The sequence below is a fragment of the Somniosus microcephalus genome, unplaced genomic scaffold (genome assembly GCF_052327205.1).
Source record: "Somniosus microcephalus isolate GS21.2 unplaced genomic scaffold, FLI_Smic_1.0 unresolved_chr2, whole genome shotgun sequence".
NCBI classification, from domain to species: Eukaryota; Metazoa; Chordata; class Chondrichthyes; order Squaliformes; family Somniosidae; genus Somniosus; species Somniosus microcephalus.
Window position 1 is genome coordinate 40,881,952 of NW_028225180.1, and position 9,239 is coordinate 40,891,190.

The window sequence follows — 9,239 nt, forward strand, 5'->3', positions numbered from 1 at the left end:
AGCAGGCGGTTAAGAAGGCAAATGGTATGTTGGCCTTCATAGCGAGAGGGTTTGAGTACAGGAACAAGGATGTCTTGCTGCAGTTATATAGGGCCTTGGTGAGACCACATCTTGAGTGTTGTGTGCAGGTTTGGTCGCCTTATCTGAGGAAGGATGTTCTTGCCATGGAAGGAGTTCAGCGAAGATTCACCAGGCTGATACCTGGGATGGCAGGAATGACGTATGAGGAGAGATTGGGTCGATTGGGCTTGTACTCGCTGGAGTATAGAAGAATGAGAGGGGATCTCATTGAAAGTTATAACATTCTGACAGGACTGGACAGGCTAGATGCAGGAATGATGTTCCCGAGGGCTGGGGAGTCCAGAACCAGGGGTCACAGTCTAAGGATAAGGGGTAGGCCATTTAGGACAGAAATGGGGAGGAATTTCTTCACCCAGAGGGTGGTGAACCTGTGGAATTTTCTACCACAGAAGGCAGTAGAGGCCAATACATTAATTATATTCAAGAAGGATTTGGATATATTTCTTAAGGTTAAGGGGATCAAGGGGTATGGAGAGAAAGCAGGGACCGGGTACTGAATTTGGATGATCAGCCATGATCGCATTGAATGGCGGAGCAGGCTCGAGGGGCCGAATGGCCTACTCCTGCTCCTATCTTCTATGTTACAATAACCATTAAAAATGCCACGCCTGCAAAAGCAGGCATAAGGCCTGCTTTTACCAGCATAATATTTCAATAAAGTTAAAGAATATTTTTTTCACTCATTTATAATTCAAAATACTTTTAAAAAAGGTAAGTTTATTTTTAGCCTCGTAAAAACTTTAATTATTTTTTCAATAAATTAAATATTTGTTTAAAATAATGTAATGTTGTGGCGGTACCAGTGGTTGTCCCTTACATTGAGACACATAATTCCCTTTAACTTACCATATTGTATGTTTTACTTACCTTTTGGGGCCGTTGCCCTTTTAACTTACCTGTTGGGGCCATTGCCCCTTTAAGATGCGCCCTAGCGCGCTGACGTCACATCATGTACAATGTGATGTGCGTGCGCCGGCACAGCCCGGCCTAGCGTCTTCGGCCTCAACAGCCAGCCGATGGGAGCGACGCGATCTTCCGCTCCCGCGGCAGGCACCGGCACAGCCTGGCCTCCCGACGTCGGCCTCAACAGCCAGCGATGCAACGACGTGCATCATGTGACGCCCTAAGCGCGGGAAACGCGAACAACGTGATGACGTCACAACACAAACGCGATGATGTCATCACGCTCCCCACAGTACTGCGAACTCGGTCCTCGTGGAGTCCCCACTGGGAAAAGACCTACACCACGGTGCTCCTACAGTCAGCCATCTTACCTGCCATCTTACCTGCTGTAATTAGTCTGTTCCTGTAAATAAACAACTTATTTATAGTTCGTCGAAGTCAAACTCTCTTATTTAGTGGCGATCTACACAAACCGCTACAATGTAATTTTAACTAATTTTAAAAACGTGATGAATTTTTAAAAATGTATTTAATGTTTGTCTGTTTTTTGAGTGATCCCCATTCATACTTTTGACAGGTCTAAGGGGAGATTCCCTTCTTCCATTGGTTCCCCATGACCCACGTGATCCCAGGAACGCCTGCGAACCACCTGGGATACCTGAGCCTCCGTGCGGGCACCAGGAGAGGCCCAGGAGTGGAAATGTCCGGACCGCCGGAGCCCTCAGGTAAGGGTGTAGATTTTTTTTCCAGATCGGAATCATCTGCATGCAAGAAACCTCCGATCAGAAAATATGGGCCAATACAGGACTGAATGTAAAACATTTGTTCATCCCCAGTGCGACTGCGCACCAGGAGTCGAGCATGGTCATGTGACCCGGTGACACCACGACTGGGCTTTGTGACATTGTTACTGGCTGCTGTGTGATTGGCTCCTGGCTCCTTTGTGATGTCAACTGGAGAAAGGTTTCCGCCCCTGGTTACATTCCATCAGTGGTGAGTTACTGTGGGCGGAGCTGGAGTTGACAGCAGATATTGTTAGTGAGTAAAGTCCATATAAATATGGGCAAGGAAAGAAAATAGCAATTTAATATTAAATAAGTAATGCAACCAAATATAATTGATTGTAAATATATTCCAATTAAATATAAAATAGTCACAAAAAGAGTCCCATTATATTCCGAATACAGTTTATGGAATGAAGGTGAATAATTTTTATATTGATAGATTATTGGAGTCAGCAGCATCTCAGGAAGCTGGCAAGAGAGAAGTCGAATCTATGGAGTCCACACGGAATGTTATCCTGTAACTGCACCATGCTGTGCCTGAGTAGGTGAGTTTCACTTGGGTAGTGTCAGAGGAGCTTTACGCTGCATTGAGCACTTGCTGAGTTGACTCTGATTGATGAACCAAAAAACAGCGTGATTTACACTGAATTTAACACCTGCCGTACCTGCCCTGGTAGTATTTGGCAGGACAGTAGAAAGGAAGCTTTACTCTGTATCTGACCCGTTACGTACCTGCCCTGCAAGCGTTTGATGGGACAGTGTAGAGGGAGCTTTACTCTGTATCTGACCCGTTATGTACCTGCCCTGCGAGCATTTGGTGGGACAGAATAGAGGGAGCTTTACTCTGTAGCTAACCTGTCCTGTACCTACCATGGGAGTGATTGACGGGACAGTGTAGAGGGAGATTTACTCTGTATCTGACCCGTTATGTACCTGCCCTGCGAGCGTTTGGTGGGACAGTGTAGAGGGAGCTTTAATCTGTAACTAACCTGTCCTGTACCTATCATGGGAGTGTTTGATGCGGTAGTTCAGATGGAGATTTACTCTGGAACAAACCTGCCCTTGGAGGGTATGATTGTACATGTTAGATAGAACTTTATTCTGTGTTGAACCCTGCCCTGGGAGTGTTTGATAGTACAGTGTTGAGTGAACTTTACCTGTAATGATCAGTAACATGTCATCCTAAAATGGTACACTAGGTGGAGCTGTATGTTTAGCTGTATGTATATAAGAGTGGGCTACCCACGATGCACTAGGCTACCCACAAGGCAATAGTCAAGATGGATGCCTGTACATAGTCCACATGGCTGAGTAAAGTGACTAGCTCAAGCTAGCTGTTCATAATGAAAATGCCTAGATATTTATGAACATAACATGGTACCAGGATTGGTAAAATCTGCTAAACATTGTGAAACGCGACATGGAGCATTTGAAGCCACCGGAAAGTTTGAAACTCACGGGGAATGTCGACTGCAATTGGCTGACTTTCAAACAACAATTCGAACTCTACACTGCAGCCATCGGGTTCGGTACGATGAAGAGATGCAAGGAAAACAGCGTTACTGCTCACGGTTGCAGGCCCACAGGTGATAGAGGTATTTAATATGTTTATATTTGATCAAGAGGAGAACAGAGAAAAGTTGGATGATGTGCTAAAGAAATTTGATACACATTGTTCTCCCAAAAAGAATGAAACCTATCAGAGGTACATGTTCCATTCACGGACACAGCAGCAAAATGAGACTTTTGATAGCTTTGTGACCGATCTGAAACTGAAAGCACAGACATGTAATTTCTCTGAGCTGATATCATCCATGATGCGTGACCAGATTGTGTTTGGTATTCATGATAAAAAAGTCAGGGAACGTTTGTTGCGAGAAACCGAACTAATAATGGAAAATGCTGTGAAAATATGCCAAGCCAGTGAGCTAGCTCAAAAGCACGTGAAGACTTTCAGTGAAATTAATAATGATGCGACTGTAATGAGTGACTGTGTTGCCATCGGTGCTGGGTCCTACAAGGGGAAGAAACATGGGCAGAACAGAAATGAAAAGCAACCGGAGGAAGGAATTTTTAATTGTAAACGCTGTGGTTATAAACACCAGTCACGACAATGCCCAGCGTTTGAAAAAATGTGCACAAAATGTCATGGAAAGAATCACTTTGCCAAACAATGCTTTTCAAAAGTAAAAACAAAGAAAGGGCAACAAGTCAATGTGATTGAGGACACTGATTTAAGTGAGACATTTTTTGTACGAATGGTGTCATGTGACAATATAGAAAAGGATACAGAAAATGTGCAGCCCTCGGGAATCGACAATGCTGAACATAAAGTTAATGCAGTAAAAGAGGACAAATGGATGATCCCACTGCAGGTAAATGGAGCATTAGTTACATTGAAACTAGACAATGGGGCAAAAGCAAACTTAATTAGTATGAGTGACATCAAAAATATGAAAGAAAAGCCCAAAATACAGAAAAAGTCAGTACTACTGAAGAACTATAATGGACATAAAATAGATAGCTTAGGTGTATGCAGACTTAAAGTGACAGTCAAAGACAAAGTGCATCATCTCATGTTTTCTGTTGTGCCTGAAGGACTTGATTCACTACTAGGTGACAAAGCTTGAGAGGACTTAGAACTGGTCAAGAGATTCTACCGTATAAACTGTGCCATAAGCAGACCAGATGACTCGTTCGATTCTGTAGTGAGTAATTTCCAGGATGTGTTCAAAGGATTTGGAGTTCTACCATTTACATGCAAGATCCAGCTAAAGGAGGATGCTCAGTCAGTGGTACATGCTCCATGGAGAGTTCCAGCACCCCTGCATGACCGGCTCTAGAATAAACTGGCCAGAATGACCACACTAGGAATCATCCGGAAAGTCGAAGAGCCAACAGACTGGGTTAACTCCATGGTATGTGTAAAGAAAAAGAACAATGATCTAAGAATATGCATGGATCCAAAGGACTTAAATGCAAACATAAAACGTGAACACTACCAGATTCACAAGCGAGAAGAAATCACCAGTGAAATGGTAGGTGCCAGATACCTCACAAAGCTCGATGCCTCAGAAGGATTTTGGCAACTAAAACTGGATGAAGAGAGCACCAAATACTGTACCTTCAACACCCCATTTGGCAGGTATTGTTCCCTAAGAATGCCTTTCGGAATAATATCTGCATCTGAAATCTTTCATAGAGCGATGGAACACACAATTGAAGGTCTGGAAGGAGTTCAGGTCTATGTTGATGACATCATCATCATGGGCTCCACACTGAAAGAACACAATGAGAGACTGACTAAAGTGCTACAGAGCATACGCCAGAATGGACTGAAGCTCAACAAAGCCAAGTGTCAGTTTGGCATCCAGGAAGTCACTTTCCGAGGAGATAATCTATCTGGTAAAGGAATAGAGCCAGATATGGAAAAAGTAAACGCCATACTCAACATGCCCCGACCCACTGACAAAAAAGGAGTGCTATGCATCATGGGGATGATAAACTTCATTGGAAAGATCATTCCTAACTTGTCAGCCAAGACAGCCTGTCTGCAAGACCTGCTACATAAAACAAATGAGTTCTCATGGACAGAAAGACATGAACAAGAGTGGATGAACCTCAAAACAGTGCTGACAACCACACCTGTACTCACCTTCTTTGACCCAACAAAGAGAATCAAAGTGTCAATGGATGCATCAAAAGATGGCCTAGGTGCGGTCTTGCTACAAGCAGAGAGTGAAGATTGGAAGCCTGTTGCCTATGCCTCCAGGTCTATGACTGATTCTGAGTGTCGATAGCCCAGATTGAAAAGGAATGTCGAGGCTTGGTAGTTGGACTAGAAAAGTTCCATGGCTACATATATGGGCTTCCCACCTTCACAGTTGAGAGAGAACACAGCCCACTGGTTGCCATCATAAAAAAGAACCTGAATGAGATGTCGCCAAGGATTCAACGACTCATGATGAAGCTGCAAAGATATGACTTTGAACTGATGTACACACCAGGCAAATACATAGTGTTAGCAGATGCACTATCCTGAGCACCCATAATGAGTCATGTGAGCTCTACTGAGGAAGACATGGATGTTCATGTGAGTATGGTCACTGCTGCGCTGCCCGTGTCAGACACAAAATCAAAGCAAATAGCAGAAGAAACAGTAAAAGATACAGTGTTACAAACAGTAATAGAGAACATTCATCATGGTTGGCCAAAAGGTTCCTGTCTAAAAGTACTTTCACAGCAGGTCAGAGTTGTGTGTCGCAAGTGGACTATTACTAAAGCAGAACAGAATAGTCATTCCACAGGCTCTACGTCAAGACATGCTCAAAAGGATTCATGAGGGACACCTCGGAATTGAAAAGTGCAAAAGGAGAGCAAGAGACACTGTTTATTAGCCTGGCATAAATAAGGACATTGAGAACATGATAGGCAAATGTGAGACATGTCAGAAACACCAAAACAAACAAGCAAAGGAACCAATGAGAGTAGCTGACTTACCAACAGCACCATGGCAAAAGGTTGGTATGGACTTTTTTCATTTGAATGGTAAAGACTACTATTCTAACTGTCCTGAGATGGCGCTGCTCTCAAGCACCACAGCAAGCCGTGTCATAATGCATGTGAAATCCATCTTCGCCAGAAATGGAATTCCCAGGATTGCCATTAGCGACAATGGTCCGTGCTTCAACTGTAAGGAGTGGCAACAGTTTGCAGCACAGTATGACTTTCAGCATATCACATCCAGTCCTTTGTATGCTCAGTCGAATGGTAAGGCAGAGAAAGGTGTTCAAGTTCTCAAGCAGCTACTGAAGAAAGCGGCAGAAAGCAAGTCTGATCCTTATCTCGCCCTGCTGAGTTACCGAGCCTCACCTTTAGACTTTGGTTTTTCACCTGCTGAACTCCTAATGGGTCGCAAGATGTGTACCACGCTACCCTGCTGTGCAAAAGAAAAGCAGACTAAGGAACTGAGACAGAGACTCCAACTGTTAAAGCTGAAACAGAAATCATACGATGGCAAGTCATCCAAAACTCTAAAACCATTGACAAGGGATGATGTTGTCAGGATTGAGGATCCAGATGCATGGAACAGGAAAGCTACAGTTCCTGAGGAAGTAGGACCAAGGTCATACACTGTTAGAACTGAGGAAGGACAGATTCTCAGGAGCAACCACCGTTCCCTCCTGAAAACACAAGAAACTATCCAAGAGCAAATCGATGAAAATGCCGCAACTGCATCTTGTCACTCACCACCAGAACAATCTCATGAAAAAACATCAGACTTACCTGTGCTGAGAAGATCCACACGTGAAGTAAAGAAGCCTGATAGACTTAATCTTTGAGTACAAAGAAAACTACATTGAAAATGTATTGACTGTTGTGATGATGTTTATGTCATTATGATTGATATTGATTGATATTGATTTTGTTTAACCTCAAAGAAATGGGATGTAATGATCAGAAACTTGACATCCTACAATGGTACACTAGGTGGAGCTGTATGTTTAGCTGTATGTATATAAGAGTGGGCAACCCACGATGCACTAGGCTACCCACAAGGCAATAGTCAAGATGGATGCCTGTACGTGGTCCGCATGGCTGAATAAAGTGACTAGCTCAAGCTAGCTGTTCATAATGAAAATGTCGAGTTATTTATGAACATAAAATTACCCTATGTCTTACCGCTGCTGTTCAAAACCCAATGATTCATCCATTTGATACCACTGATGATCCCTCCAGTTATTGTCACTAATGCTCCATCTTGTTGAAGCAAGAACACGGAGGTGGTTGTAATATCCCTGTCTCATCCCAGCACTATTACTTAAAGCAGCCTCTCACTGCCAAAGCAGGAGGGAGACAAGCTGCCTGATATAAGGATAAGGGGAACTTTGGAATTTACAAAGCAAGTGATGGACATTGTAGTGTATGTACCTTTAAGGGGAGAACTACATTTTACAGCTCCTATATACTGTAGTACCGGCATTGACCACACCTCTATATAAACCCTGAGCAGGGATCTGTACTGTTAGTTTTAGAGCAACCCTCATCCAGTAAACACCTGTTGATTGTTCCTCTGCAGTCTCTGTCGATTATTTGAAGGACACACTACCTAATGATTCACGGATTTAACATTGGCGATGAGGCAATTTGAACCTACCTGCAACTTTGCAGAAGAAGGCCGATTCCATCAGTGCGGGCGTCGACCATCCAGAGAGGACTTCAGCAGGCAGAGGAGGCTGTGGAGAGCTGGGCTTGGTACTCCAGTCGCAACGATCCAGCGCAGCAGGCTGGCATCAGGTACGATGCAGACCCTTCCCGGAGAGCGGCGGCGGGAGCCGACCGATGGCACAGAAAAAGGCCGAGCAGCATCGACAGGTAAGAGAGAGGGTAAAGCACATAGGGTGCAGCCGGGGTTGAAGACCGAGTGGCGTCGACGGAAAAAAAAAGAGAGAGGGTAAAGCACACAGGGCGCAGCCGGGGTTCTGGACCGAGCGGCGTCAATGAGAGAGGCGCACAGGAAAATGCGCAGAGCGCGGCCGCTGTTCAAGGGCTGAGCAGCGCCCGCGGGGGAAGAAAGGAAGTGCGGGAGACGCCATTTGAGCTACAGTGGAGAAGAAAGGAAAGCGCAGGAGACGCCATTTTTAGCCAGTCTAACCACACCCAGGGATGCCGAAGAGTGGCAGTGTCACAGCGTTTGACAATGAAGTCAAAGATTGGGCGACATATATAGAATGCATAGAAGTGTACTGCAAGGAGATAGAAGTGCCAGATGCCAGGAAAGCACTGGTATTGTTGAATTCCATGGGTGCAAAAACGTACGGCTTACTGCAAAACCTAGTAACCCCAGAGAAGCCAGTGGAAAAGGATTTTGAAAGTATAGTGGCAATCCTACAGGACCACTTAAACCCCACACCGCTGCTGATAGCAGAAAGATTTAACTTTCACAAAAGGAACCAGCATAAAGACGAAAGTAATGCTGAGTATTTAACGGAACTGCGCAAGCTATCGAAACACTGCCAGTTTGGAGCGGGATTAGCAGATACTTTAAGGGACAAGTTTGTGTGTGGGCTTCAAAGTGAAGGAACCCAGAAACGGCTTCTATCAGAAAAGGATCTTACGCTGGACAAAGCTTTCAGCATGGCAGTTGTACAAGGTATTGGTGAGACCGCACCTGGAATACTGCATACAGTTTTGGTGTCCATACTTAAGAAAGGACATACTTGCTCTCGAGTCAGTACAAAGAAGGTTCACTCGGTTAATCCCGGGGATGAGGGGATGGACATATGAGGAGAGGTTGAGTAGATTGGGACTCTACTCATTGGAGTTCAGAAGAATGAGAGGCGATCTTATTGAAACATATAAGATTGTGAAGGGGTTGGATCGGGTGGATGCGGGGAAGATGTTCCCGATGATGGGTGAAACTAGAACTAGGGGGCATAGTCTTAGAATAAGGGGCTGCTCTTTCAAAAC